The sequence below is a fragment of the Pseudophryne corroboree genome, chromosome 7 (genome assembly GCF_028390025.1).
Source record: "Pseudophryne corroboree isolate aPseCor3 chromosome 7, aPseCor3.hap2, whole genome shotgun sequence".
Taxonomy (NCBI): Eukaryota; Metazoa; Chordata; class Amphibia; order Anura; family Myobatrachidae; genus Pseudophryne; species Pseudophryne corroboree.
The window spans coordinates 91,181,258-91,194,837 of NC_086450.1; positions in this window are offsets into that span (position 1 = coordinate 91,181,258).

Here is a 13,580-nt window from a genome sequence, read left to right on the forward strand (position 1 = left end):
AGGGCGCGGGAGTATACAGCGCCGCTGGGGGTGACGGAGCTGCAGTCAGAAAAGTCTATGAGACTTTGCCTGCTGCAGCCCTGTAGTCTGTCAGAAGAATCTTCAGTCTTTTTCTTTCAAATAAAGCTATCAATAGGCTACCTAAGGTAGCCCTCCTGTTAAGTGCCTGCTTACTGCATGGCACCAACTTACAAACTGAGCTCCTGTGCACGGTGGCGGGGTTATAGAGGAGGCGGCGCTGTGCATCTTGGGAACAGTCAAAAGCTTTGAGCCTATTGGTGCCTCGAATCAATATCCTACTCTACACCCCGATGTTAATCCTTGTGGAGCCCAGCGTACCCCGCAGCAGAAACGTTTTTATTTTATTTTTTAATTATTTTTTTTATAAAAAAATTGTATTGGACTTACTTTAAGTAAATGTTCTTAGGATAATTCAATCATAAAGAAAACCTGCCAATTTCTGAGGGTTTTGTTTGAAAAAATATTAGTCCGTTAAGTGGTTAATATCAGGGCTTGCATCTCAGTCTTTTTCTCTGTATCTTTGCTGAGTTGAATGTCAGTCTCAACAGTACATCAGCATCAATATTGATTCTGCATGGCCAGTACTTCATGCTGAAGTTATAAAAGTTAAGGTTGCTAGTCACCTATGGCCAGTACCATCCAACTTGTCAGTCAGGGCCAGTTCTGGCGCTCTGTGCGCCCCGGGCGGCAATAGGGGGCGTAGCTTCATACAGGGGGCGTGGTCATTTACGCCCCCTGTACAGACTGAAATGATGTGCGGTGCGCGATGACGTCATCGCGCACCGCACAGCAAAGGTCTTCTCCACGAAGGGAAACTAGACACGTAGCGTCTAGTTCCCTTCGTGGAGAGGACCTTTGCTGTGCAGTGCGCGATGACGTCATCGCGCACCGCACAGTAAAGGACATCTCCACGAAGGGAAACTAGACGCGTATGCGTCTAGTTTCCCTTCACAGCGGCAGCGGGGGGCACACAGCAGCAGCGGATCTTGCCCTGGTGCGGCGCCCTCCGGAAGGCGGTGCCCCGGGCAAAAGTCCTGCTTGCCCGTGGCAAGATCCGCTACTGTTGTCAGTAATAGTAAGTAACTAGGACTTGTTAGTAACTTGGACTGCTATGTTATAGCAGTGACGTGCAGTGGAGTGAGGCACAGTCTTTCCTGTCATATTAATGTAAGAGGGGTGGCGGTGCGGTGTGGTGATGCCTGCTGCCGTGCAGGTGTAGTTTCGCTACTCACCAGGTGCCACTCTCTCTCACCTTCAGGTACCGGAACCATCAACGGACCTGGCAATCTTCAGTCGGATCCGGACACGGCGATTCCCTCTCGGAGCTGACGGACGAACGAGCTGAGGAGAAAATAGTCTACCTTAAGGGGGGGTATCAACCCTTCTTCCACCGGAAAAGGGGATACCCCAGGGGTGACAGCGACCTTCACCGGTTGGGTGAAAGGTCATCACAGGCACAAAGCCTCAGCCACCCAGAATTCACACACTCGCACTCTCGCGCATAGTGTGATAAAGGGGTTCTCACGTCCGTGAGCAAACCCCTATTCCGGCGCTCGGGGACAGACAAAGGGACAAACGTACACAGATGCTACTCACCGTCAGTTCCGCACTGCGAACGTCTTCTTCTCTTACAGGTCCCTGTAAGGAGGCAAACGAACAAGCAAACAGCCGTGCAGGGCCTAACTCTAACCTAGTGTCACACCCCTATACTAACTACAACAGCAGAGCCCTCAAACGTCTGATCCCTGCACCAGACACCCGCCGCTGCTGTACGCCGACAGGCGCTGGGGACAGACAAGCTGCCCCAGCGCTGCCCACGGCTAGGGTCTGCACGTCTGATGTGCCCTGGGACACAGGGCACATCTCCACATTTCCCCCCCCCCCTTTTTCCTTTGTAGTCCCTACAAAGGTACTCACGATATCCCTTGTCCGCGGGTCAGGGGATTCCAAGGTCCTCCCGGCGAGGGTGCATTCGGGGGCCCAGCCCGGACAGACTGTGACCCCACATCCTTCCTCCACCGGTTCTGGGTTCCTCTTCTTCATTCCTCCCGACCTCCATCGGTGGATCCTCTGGGGGAGTGGCATCTTCTCACGGTCGCGCAACGTGGACCCCCAAGGGGACTCTTCCTCCACTGGGACAACAGTCACCCACTCTTGGCCTCCCATATCGTCTGGGGCATCGTCCCTGTCTTCAGGGTGTGGTACTGACCACCACCCAACAGTGGAATCCTCCGGGGCATCCGTTTCCTCCCGGGCAACAACCACCATCTGTCGCATTTCCTCGTGGGGCATCCCCAAAGGTCCTATGTCTTCCTCTGGAACGGGTCCTCCCACGGCATCACGATCCTCTCCCCGGACGTTCATCCAACTCGTCACTTCCGGCAGGTATTCTGGCTCCAGGACTATCTCCTCCTCTTCACGGAGGGCAATCAACTGGTATCACGACTCCACCCGTTCCTGCCAGTCACCCTCGTCGGCACTCCCGATGCCAGAGTCATCCTCCATCTGTTCTTGGAGGGATTCGTCAGCGGACATTTCACCGTAGTCCGAGTCCTCCTCCGATACCTGGACTAGGGGATTATTTTCCTCCTCAGCGTACTTAGTCCCTTCCGCTGGCACCTCTAAGCCCTCAGCGTACTTCTTCTCTTCCGCTGGCATCTCTAATTCCACAGCGTACTCCTTCGCTTCCGCTGGCATCTCTACTTCCTCAGCGTACTCCTTAGCTTCCTCTGGCATCTCCTGCTACCCAGTACACACCTGTTCCACACGTCCTGGTCGTGGACAGTTCCAACGCGGGGAGATTCCAGACATCCCCGTCACTGGGTCTTCACGCTTTTCCTCGCAGCGTGGTCTCTTCACCTCCCAGTCGTCCACCTCCGCCTTATGCGGGAAAGGATTCTTCCTTACTGGGGTCGCTTTCTTGGGACAGAGCTGGGCACGACCATCTGCAATCATCCGGTCTTCATTCCATGGACAATCGGGAAGCTCATGTCCCCTAGCCTTGCAGAGCGCACACACGGGCTCTACAGCCACCCGGTTCTGAAGTTGCTGACGAGACTTCGGCAGCTGCTTCACTGTGGCCTTGTAGTCCGTCCTGTCTTCCGTCCATGGACACTCCGGGAGTCTATGTCGGGGATCTCCACAGCTTTCACACTGGAAATCAACCTCGTCTTGGCTCCACTCTTCATCCCAGGGACAACTGTTATGCTCATGCCCGTAGTTTCCGCAGAACAAACACCAGGACTCTTTCTTCACTTGGCCCTTCTGACGTCTTCGGTCCGCTTCCTGGACCACCTTCTTTGGGGATGTCTCTCGCCAAGTACATTCATCGGCAAAGTGCCCAGTTTGCCGACATTTCTTGCAGGGCGTCACAGCGGCCTTCTTGCGCCCCTTCTCCCGGCGCTCTTCCTTTCCATGCTGGACCGACCACTGCACCATCTTCAGGAGGTCTGCCCCAGACACCGTCACCCAGTCGCTCTGGTCCGCACACATCCGGGGGTGGGTCTGTTCCGGAACCGTCCGCAGGGAGGTCTTCTTGGTGACGTTCCACATCGTGTCCGTGATCCCGTATCCTTGATCCTGCCGACTACGCCAAAATGTAAGAGGGGTGGCGGTGCGGTATGGTGATGCCTGCTGCCGTGCAGGTGTAGTTTCGCTACTCACCAGGCGCCGCTCTCTCTCAACTTCAGGTACCGGAACCTTCAATGGACCTGGCAATCTTCAGTCGGATCCGGACACGGCGATTCCCTCTCGGAGCTGACGGACGAACGAGCTGAGGAGAAAATAGTCTACCTTAAGGGGGGTATCAACCCTTCTTCAACCGGAAAAGGGGATACCCCAGGGGTGACGGCGACCTTCACCGGTTGGGTGAAAGGTCATCACAGGCACAAAGCCTCAGCCACCCAGAATTCACACACTCGCACTCTCGCGCGTAGTGTGATGAAGGGGTTCTCACGTCCATGAGCAAACCCCTATTCCGGCGCTCGGGGACAGACAAAGGGACAAACGTACACAGATGCTACTCACCGTCAGTTCCGCACTGCGAACGTCTTCTTCTCTTACAGGTCCCTGTAAGGAGGCAAACGAACAAGCAAACAGCCGTGCAGGGCCTAACTCTAACCTAGTGTCACACCCCTATACTAACTACAACAGCAGAGCCCTCAAACTAGCTCTGTGGGTGTGGTGCAACAAAACTAAACACAGACTTAACAAGCTCACACTTTGCCCCGCACGGTAACAACATACATCACGATACACAGTGCAAGCAACTACCACAGTGCTGTCCCTTTAAGTACCAGACTCAGAGCACCAGGTAGTGGGGACCGCACAGCTCACCCACTTCCCGTACACTGTCTTTCCAGGGGCTCAGGCCGAGCGGGCCTGCCTGCCTAAACACCTTGGGGTGGACTGGGCCTAGTGCCCAGTGCCACCTTTATCCACCCTTGGGGAGGAAACCTCTTATTTACTGGGCCTAACGCCCCCTAACTGCACACAGGCCCGAGGCCTCACTTTATCCCTCGGGCCTAGCGCCCGCCTAACTTGCCGCCCGTTGGGTGACCTGGGTCTAATGCCCTTGGTCACCTTATAACCCTAAGCCAAAAGGAACTAGGGCCTAATGCCCTCTAATGCTCCACAGGCCTAGTGCCTGATCTTGCCCATGGGCCTAGTGCCCGCCTAACATGCGCCACGGGCCAGGAGGGCCCGACTGTGCCCCCGGGCCTAATGCCCGAACACCCGGTGGTCTAGGGAGGAGAGAGAGGGTACAGGGGCACCTGATAAGGGCCTACCTGACCCGGTGGGAGAGGCACCAGGGGGGAGCTTCGTCAGCTCTCTTCCTTCCCACCCCTGGTGGCCTCTCCGGCGCTCCCCTTCACTCTTCTGCCGCTGGCCCGTCCTGGCCAGCGGCGCCGACGTCACCTCTCCGAGTCCAGCCGCCGCTGGACATCTTCTCACAGGAGCCGGTCGTCTTCTCGCCTCTTCCGCGACCTCCGGACCTTCCACCGCGACGTCCTCTTCTTTCTGGCGCCGCCCGGATCTTCTCCGCTCTTCGGCGCAGCCTCCTCTTGCTTCGGCTCCCGCCCGCCGTCTTCAGCGCTCTTCCGCACGCTCCGGGTCTTCTCCTCCCGCCCGGCATCTGACGTCAGATGCTGGGGGCGGGACCTATGACGCGGCGAGCGCCGATTGGCTCGCCGCGCCCTTCTCTGATTGGCCAGCGCCCCACGAGCCACGATTGGCTCGCGGACGGCGCCGGATTTCAAATCCCGCGGGCGGCGTTTTTCATTGGCGGCCAGATTGGTGCCAAGTTTAAAACGCTGCCGCGCCGCTGCCCGTCGCCGCCGACAGTCTGGTGCAGGGAAACGTCTGATCTCTGCACCAGACACCCGCCGCTGCTGTACGCCGACAGGCGCTGGGGACAGACAAGCTGCCCACGGCTAGGGTCTGCACGTATGATGTGCCCTGGGACACAGGGCACATCTCCACACTAACGTAATGCCAGAGTTTTCACTGTATAAAGCATACCTCCCAACTGTCCCGATTTTCGTGGGACAGTCCCGTTTTTTGGGGACTGTCCCGCTGTCACACCCGCGGGCCACAGTGTCCCGCGGTGGGGGGGGGCAGTTGGGAGGCTCCGTCTCTCGCTGCCCTGCTTAGCAGAGCAGCGGTGAATAGACGCTGTACGCATGCGCACAGCGTCTATTCACTGGATTCAGAGGGAGAGGGGGCATGCTAGCGGCTCACAGAGCGCTGGGCATGCCCCCTCAGTGACGAAAATGGGGGGCGTGGCTCGCGATCGCGGGTCCTCCCGCGAAGCCACATCCCCTTTTCTTAGGTCACGCCCCCTTTTAGGAAACTGTAAAGTTGGGAGGTATGTATAAAGTGTATGAAAAATAATCAGAATATATTAGAAATATCTTCTTTGTATTATTCTAAATTTTATATTATTCTTTGTATTACAGGTTGAGTATCCCATATCCAAATATTCCGAAATACGGAATATTCCAAAATACGGACTTTTTTGAGTGAGAGTGAGATAGTGAAACCTTTGTTTTTTGATGGCTCAATGTACACAAACTTTGTTTAATACACAAAGTTATTAAAACTATTGTATTAAATGACCTTCAGGCTGTGTGTATAAGGTGTATATGAAACATAAATTAATTGTGTGAATGTACACACACTTTGTTCAATGCACAAAGTTACAAAAAATATTGGCTAAAATTACCTTCAGGCTGTGTGTATAAGGTGTATATGTAACAAAAATGCATTCTGTGCTTAGATTTAGGTCCTATCACCATGATATCTCATTATGGTATGCAATTACTCCAAAATACGGAAAAATCCGATATCCAAAATACCTCTGGTCCCAAGCATTTTGGATAAGGGATACTCAACCTGTATTCTACTCACCAAAGGCATCAGGTTTAAGCTGGTTACACATGGGGAGTAATTCCAAGTTGATCGCAGCAGGAAATTTTTTAACAGTTGGGCAAAACCATGGCCCTCATTCCGAGTTGTTCGCTTGCAAGCTGCTTTTAGCAGCTTTGCACACGCTAAGCCGCCGCCTACTGGGAGTGAATCTTAGCTTATCAAAATTACGAACGAAAGATTCGCAATATTGCGAAAAGACTTCTCTGTGCAGTTTCTGAGTAGCTCGAGACTTACTCTGCCACTGCGATCAGTTCAGTGTTTGTCGTTCCTGGTTTGACGTCACAAACACACCGAGCGTTCTCCCAGACACTCCTCCGTTTCTCCAGCCACTCCCGCGTTTTTCCCAGAAACGGTAGCGTTTTTTCAAACACTCCCATAAAACGGCCAGTTTCCGCCCAGAAACACCCACTTCCTGTCAATCACATTACGATCACCAGAACGAAGAAAAAAACTCGTAATGCCGTGAGTAAAATACCAAACTTCATAGCAAATTTACTTGGCGCAGTCACAGTGCGAACATTGCGCATGCACAATAAGCGGAAAGTCGCTGCGATACGAAGAAAATTACCGAGCGAACAACTCGGAATGACCACCCATGTGCACTGCAGGGGAGGCAGATATAACGTGCAGAGAGAGTTAGATTTGGGTGTGGTGAGTTCAATTTGCAATCTAAATTGCAGTGTAAAAATAAAGCAGCCAATATTTATTTACCCTGCACAGAAACAAAATAACCCACCCAAATCTAACTCTCTGCAAATGTTATATCTGCCCCCCCCCCTGCAGTGCACATGGTTTTGCCCAACTGCTAAAAAACACGCCATGCGTTCGCCCAGCCACGCCTGCATTTTTCCTGGCACGCCTGCATTTTGTCGAACACTCCCTGAAAACGGTCAGTTGACACCCAGAAATGCCCACTTCATGTCAATCACTCTGCGGCCAGCAGTGCGACTGAAAAGCTTCGCTAGACCATGTGTGAAACTACATCGTTCATTGTAATAGTACGTCATGCGTGCGCATTGCGCCACTTACGTATGCGCAGAAGTGCCTTTTTTTTGCCTCATCGCTGCACAGCGAACGAATGCAGCTAGCGATCAACTCGGAATGACCACTATAGTGCATACACACTGTGCAATCTTGCAAAAGATATCACCAGTGGCCACATCCAGGAGTATGCTGTCGTTGACGACACTGTCAGATTTTGTTGCATGCAGGCACGACCAGAAAACGTCGCTGACGATCTATTTTGACGTCACAAACACGCCATGCGTTCGCCCAGCCACGCCTGCATTTTTCCTGGCACGCCTGCATTTTGTCGAACACTCCCTGAAAACGGTCAGTTGACACCCAGAAACGCCCACTTCATGTCAATCACTCTGCGGCCAGCAGTGCGACTGAAAAGCTTCGCTAGACCATGTGTGAAACTACATCGTTCATTGTAATAGTACGTCATGCGTGCGCATTGCGCCACTTACGTATGCGCAGAAGTGCCTTTTTTTTGCCTCATCGCTGCACAGCGAACGAATGCAGCTAGCGATCAACTCGGAATGACCACTATAGTGCATACACACTGTGCAATCTTGCAAAAGATATCACCAGTGGCCACATCCAGGAGTATGCTGTCGTTGACGACACTGTCAGATTTTGTTGCATGCAGGCACGACCAGAAAACGTCGCTGACGATCTATTTGAATGATTTGTCGTTCCAATCTGTCAGAATTGGCCAAATCGTTTAAAAATTAATCTACTGTGTACATAGCTTTAGACTAAGATGAGCTGATAGCAAAGGACAGTTATAATTTGCAATCATAATACCATGTGCCCCCTCCCTCTGTCAAGAAGTGGGTGTTCTCGGACTCAGCATAATTCCTTGTGGCTGGCCTCTCCCTGATATCAGACACCTTTGTGCCCATACACTTGTGAGATAATCGGTGCTAACCTTCGATTTCGACCGCATCTGTGAGAGAAATCGAAGGATTGAATGCACATTTTAGGTACCTTTCGACACGATGTGCAGGCAGCCGGTCGAATCTCACGTCTCAAGATAGTATGTGCTGAACTTAATATTTATCGAATCGCAGTGCAATCGCATGTGTTTTTAAAAACACATGCTATATATCGATGCTAGATCTTTTTTTGAGCATATATACATATATATATCTCTCAGAGAGCGCATTATCTTTATAACATTTATTAAACAATAAAATCTAATACAAAGAACTCTGCTTTGATTAGTTCAACACACACTTGTATAAAACACCAAATGGTTACTTTGAAACACTAAGGTATAGATTTGTAATTATATTGCTACAAAGGTGTCATCTTATAGTCACTTAACAGTCTTTAGTTTCCATCTACGGCCAGCTGATACCTGGATGGAAAAGATGTTTTGACTTCTTTGTTGTTATTTCCACTAAAGAGTATATGCAGAATATAAATTACCGTTTGTACTTTACTGTATAAACTTATAACTCCTGGAATATTGTTCCTTAGTAGGCACAATTGTGACAATTATTGCTGCCAAACAACAGGTGATTGATATGTTTGTGATCTCACCTCCTCACAGTCACTTGCAGGTATGCGGTTCAAAGTAAAAAAGCAGTGCCCGGCTGCGGCAGCCCGCCGCTGGATGTACCTTTCGCCGGAGTCGCTTAGTTACCAGAGCAATAACCCAGGTATATATAGGTTTCAAAGTCCAGATGATGGATCGTCCTTGACGCGTTTCTCCGTTGTATCTTTTTAACGGTTTCCTCAGAAGGTACCTTCTGAGGAAACCGTTAAAAAGATACAACGGAGAAACGCGTCAAGGACGATCCATCATCTGGACTTTGAAACCTATATATACCTGGGTTATTGCTCTGGTAACTAAGCGACTCCGGCGAAAGGTACATCCAGCGGCGGGCTGCCGCAGCCGGGCACTGCTTTTTTACTTTGAACCGCATACCTGCAAGTGACTGTGAGGAGGTGAGATCACAAACATATCAATCACCTGTTGTTTGGCAGCAATAATTGTCACAATTGTGCCTACTAAGGAACAATATTCCAGGAGTTATAAGTTTATACAGTAAAGTACAAACGGTAATTTATATTCTGCATATACTCTTTAGTGGAAATAACAACAAAGAAGTCAAAACATCTTTTCCATCCAGGTATCAGCTGGCCGTAGATGGAAACTAAAGACTGTTAAGTGACTATAAGATGACACCTTTGTAGCAATATAATTACAAATCTATACCTTAGTGTTTCAAAGTAACCATTTGGTGTTTTATACAAGTGTGTGTTGAACTAATCAAAGCAGAGTTCTTTGTATTATATTTTATTGTTTAATAAATGTTATAAAGATAATGCGCTCTCTGAGAGAGATATATATGTATATATGCTCAAAAAAAGATCTAGCTTAATTTGTGTTAGTACAACTTCAGAGTACTAGGTGGGAGCAGCCTATATGTTTATAACCTTTTTAATTGACCAGTTATTTTTAATCTTTTCTATTTAATTAATTCACTACTGCGCCTGAGGATATATGCACAAGCGGACATAGTTTTCTAAAAAGAGAACTTTTAATTTATTTTTGAAAACAAAGTTTACTTGTCTGTATGTGCATATAGTACCTGTAGAAAGGGAACTATATAATGCTATATATCGCACTGCACTCGGCGGTGACGTGCCCATCACGTGATTACCATGTGATTTATCGCATGATCGCATGGTAATCACTTTGGAAGTTCAGGTGCGATTTCATCACACCTGAACTGCCGGTGCGATGCCCCGCGATGTCGCGTCGCGGGGCATCGTACAAGTGTATGGGCACCACTAGAGTTAAAGATTTTCCTGATATACCCCTTCCACTCCTTGCCCGCCCACCTTCCCTCTCTTTCCTATTCTGACAGTATGGGGGGGTATCCTAATGGATCTCCCAGCGGTCATCCAATTAGCCCTGACCACCAGCAATTATCGGGAATAAGCTTTGCGTGCCTGAGCAGAATACCCGATAACCAGCCCTTTCTGCCCAGTTTTTCAGTGACAACACGAGTCCAGATCCCATGTGTTATCAGCCAAAAACAGGTAATTTACCGCATGGTAAAAATGGCCTATAATTGGATAGCCCGATAATACCAGCAGGCTAAAATCTCTATATTAGCCCATTTCTGCTGTGTGGTAAATTACTGCCGGTAATAGGATACCAATTTTTTTGTTGTTGTTGTTCTTCTGCCACCAATCTATCTCATTCATCTCAGATACTATACCCAGAGCTGTAACTAGATGTGTGGGCGATGGTGCCTTGCCCACAGCGCAAATGCACTGAGGGCGCACCATCGGGCATCACACCTGCTAGCTCTGAGCCCAGACTGCTGAAGGCAGCGCCGCCTGTGTCCCGCTGGCGGCGGCGCCGCCCGCCCGTGTCCCTCTGAAGCCGCCGCCGCCCGCCTGGACACAACCGTGTCCCGCTGAAGCCGCCGCCACCCGCCCACATGTGTTCCGCAACTTCCTCTGAACTTGAAGCCGCCGCCACCCGCCCGCCTGTGTCCAGCTGGACATAGGCAGGTAGGCGAGCGGCTTCAAGTTCAGAGGAAGTTTTCAAGCCGCTGCGGCGTCTGTGCAGCCTTCTCAATGGCCCAGCGGCAGCCCGTCCCCCCTCCCCTGCAATACGGAAGCCGCTGCCGCCCACCAGACTCCTGCTGCTGAAGCCGCCACCCGCCCGCCCGTGTCCCCGTGAAGCCGCGACTACACTACACTACACTACACTACACCACAGTACACGTCACTACACTACACTACACCTTAAGGGTAGAAGGGGGGGGGTAAGGGGGACTGGCTGCCGTACTGTGTTTAAGGGGGAAAGGGGGACTCTGCCTGCCATAATGTGTAATAGGGGGACGCTCTCTTCCGTAATGTGTAAAAAAGGAGACGCTGTGTGCCGTAACGTGTAAAAGGGGGACCCTGTCTGCCGTAATGTGTAAAAAGGGGGCTGTCTGCCGTAATGTGTAAAAAAAGGGGACGCTGTCTGCCGTAATGTGTAAAAAGGGGACGCTATCTGCCGTAATGTGTAAAAAAGGGGGGCGCTGTCTGCCGTAATGTGTAAAAAAGGACTCTGTCTGCCGTAATGTGTAAAAAAGGGGACTCTGTCTGCCGTAATGTGTAAAAAAATAGGGGACGCTGTCTGCCGTAATGTGTAAAAAAGGGGCACGATGTCTGCTGTAATGTGTAAAAAGGGGACTCTGTCTGCCGTAATGTGCAATAAAAGGGGACTCTGTCTGCCGTAATGTGTAAAAAAAGGGACGCTGTCTGCCATAATGTGTAACAAGAGAATGCAGTCTGCCGTAATGTGTAAAAAGAGGACGCTGTCTGCCGTAATGTGTAAAAGGGGCTCTACCTGGTGTAGTGGCGCTACTGTGCAGCGTAATTTGAATAATGGAGACTACTGTGCACCATTATATGAATTGGTATTATTTTATGGCCACACCCCTTTCCCGTGTAGCCACGCCCCTATATTTTTTTGGGCGCGCCTGCGCCGCGCACTGCCGCTGGCTTGCGTTAAGGGGGGGGGGGGGGGCGCCGATGCCGTTTCTTGCACACAGCACTAAAATGTCTAGTTACGGCACTGACTATACCTATCTAAAAAAACATAAGCTCCTTTTATCTACAGTATATCAAATAAGAAGCTAGTTAGAGGAATAGAAGTGTTGTATCTTTCTCTGGAATACTTAGCATGACAGAGCACACCAAGCTTTTAGTTCACCCTTTGAGTGAAGTTATTTTGGTTAACATTGCCCACTGAGAAGGGTGCATTGGGAGATTAGTAGGCAACTAATGTAAGTAAATAAATATATTTTCCATAATAGCCTGCACTTTACTCTCTGGTATAAAACATGTATTCTGATTAATGGTCTCTTAATCCTTCCTCCTGGGTGAATGCTGGGACTACCCTTCTTTTTATTTATTTTTGTGTACAGAACTTGTTGCCTTTACTTTCCCTAACTTATGTATTGCTGTCTATTAACTTTGTGAATGTTACATCCTTAATTTGAATATCACCATCCCCGTAGTCCTGTAGAAAAAGTTGAAGACAAGCTGATAGTATACAGGTAGCCAGTGAAGTGATGTGTACTGGCGATTCGGCCTGAAAACCTGGCTGACGTAGCTCACCCAGAGCTGGCCCTAACCAATATGATGCCCTAGGCAAGATTTTGGCTGGTGCCCCCTAGCACCACCGCTGGTTCCGCCTCTGACCCTGCACCTCTTTCCTAGCACCATCACCCCTCACCCATAGCAGTCCTTATTTTGGTGTTTGTACCCCCTATATTTTAAATAGGAACAGTTCACACATTTGGCGCACAGCCCAAAAAGGGGTGTGTTTTTGCTGGCAAAGGGCATGGCCACACAATAGTAACCCCAATTCCAATTATGCCACACAGTACTGCAACTTTATTCACATTTGATCATGCGATAGTGTCCATAATTCATATTACATCGCACAGTAGTATCACTTTACCTTATAAACGTTACTCCTCACAGTAGAGCCCCTTATTCACATTACATCACACTGAATTGCTCCTTATTCACATTACACCACACCCTATTGGTTTATTCACATTAGACGACAGTAGTGCCCTTTCTATACGCAACGCCACATAGTAGAGCACCTTATACACATAATGCCACACATTAGTAATGCATTTATACACAGTTCCACACAGTAATGCCCCTTACTAATGAGACACATTATTAATGTCCTTATAAACATAATGCGCCTTACACATTATGACAACTTTTATTAATGCCCTTTTACACATAATGTCCCTTACACATATGCCGCACATTATTAGTGCCCTAATACACATAATGACACACATAGTGCCCCCTACACATTAGCTGCACATTATTAGTGCCCCTATACACATGACACACATACAGTAGTACCCTGTTACACATATGCCGCACATTATTAATGCCCTTATGCACATAATGACACACATAGTGCCCCTTTACACATAAATTGCACATTATTAATGCATTTTTACATGACACACATAATGCTCCTTACACATATTCCGAACACTACTGCACAACCAACCCACTCACATGCACACAGCACTCACACTGCCACTAACACTGTGACCTCTGCCTCAGGT